At 31.3% G+C, this 1625-nt stretch overlaps 1 pseudogene; it reads left to right on the top strand.

The window, feature by feature from the left end:
* The first annotated feature begins 422 nt into the window (after positions 1-422).
* Positions 423-1160, top strand: LOC149180881 (beta-1,6-galactosyltransferase GALT31A pseudogene; annotated as a pseudogene).
* Positions 1161-1625: the final 465 nt, after the last annotated feature.

The raw sequence follows: 1625 nt of genomic DNA, 5'->3' as shown, positions 1-1625 counted from the left end.
CTTCGAATAATTGTCACTATCCGTTGGTAATAAGAACTATTGTTTATCGTCAATAACTAAAGTTGTAAGAGTGAGTAGGTTTTATGTTTTTAGCAACTAATAATAACCACTATATCTCATTATATGCATATTACATGCAAGCATAAATAAAATATAATATCAATATTATTATTTTTAAGTATATTGTCATAGGGTTTTTCTTTTAAGAATAAGTTTTTCTTTTAGAAACTTTGAATTAAATCAGCAATATCACTTATCATTTTTTCCTTCAATGCTCTTGAAATTAGTTATGATGTTTTTCTTTATGTTTATATAAAGATTCCAAGTAGGTTATTGCTATCTAAATTATTGTAATTATCTGATGTATCATTTTTCTGGTAAAAGAAATTTAAATGAACATGTCTAAGTTTAAATGGCAAGACTTTGTTTGAGAAACTTGGATGCCACAAGGATCCAAACTAAAACATTTGGAAGAGAAAAAAATGTATTGTTATTAGATTTTTTATTGGACACAATGTTACACCTAGTGGTATTTTGCATTGTGCCATTGTTTCAAAAGATGCTCAGCATCATGATTTCCTTAGAGTGGAACATGTTAAAGGACCAAGCTACCACAAGCTCTCAACAAAGTCTGAGATCTATTTTTCTACAACATTAGCAAAATGGGATGTAGATTTATGTGTTAAGGTTGATTATGATGTGCATGTTAATTTAGAGATGTCGACCACCACTCTTGCACGATATTGATCTAAACCAAGAATTTACATCGGTCGCATGACGTCTGCATATGTTCTTGCACAAAAAGGTGACAAGCATCATGAGCCAGAATATTGGAAGTTTGGTGAAGAAGATAATAGATACTTCAAACATGCTACTAGTCAAATTTATGTTATTTCAAGAGATCTAAATACTTACATATCTATAAATTCACAAATATTACATGGGTATGCCAGTGAAGATGTTACATTGGGAGCCTAGCACATTGGGCTAGATGTTGAACACATAGATGATGTAGCATGTGCTATGGTGCTCCTCTAGATTATGAATGGAAGGAATAAGCAAGGAATGTTTGTGTTGCATCATTTTACTGGACTTGCAATGGAATCTATAAAATTGAAAGGTTAAAAGAGGTCATGTTTGTTTGGAAATTGGAATACTAACAAATTTTGACACAAAACCATGGGTCAATACATGGGTGTAAACCATGGATCGATTTAAATCATGGGTGCCAAACCTTTGTAAAGGTTGAACATAAGAAAAATAAAATAAAATAAATATATGTTCAAAAAAAATGAGTAGGGTGACAATTAGTGTGAATGCTAAACAATAGATTGTTTGTAGAGTTCTATTTGGAGAGCATAACAGATAGATGTAGCAAAACAAAGGGTTGTAGCAGAATAGAAAGTTGTAATAGAATAAAGAGCTATAAGAGTTTGAAATTAGTTAAAATTGAAAATGTGAAGAGTGGTGAAGATGGTTGAAGAGGAGCTTATTGGATCATCAACAAATTAACTACAAATCAAAAATATAAAAGGGGATAGGAGTCTCTTGCATGTGAGTGCCTACAAAACTTTGAAAGGGAATTGGTGATTTTGATAAGTTAGTGCTTGAAAATTTCAAAGGGG

The sequence above is a fragment of the Pinus tabuliformis genome, chromosome 3_2, assembly GCF_031772625.1.
Source record: "Pinus tabuliformis cultivar Carrire ecotype Pingquan chromosome 3_2, CPIR1, whole genome shotgun sequence".
In the NCBI taxonomy this organism is placed as follows: domain Eukaryota; kingdom Viridiplantae; phylum Streptophyta; class Pinopsida; order Pinales; family Pinaceae; genus Pinus; species Pinus tabuliformis.
This window is presented reverse-complemented; position numbering and strand designations above follow the sequence as displayed.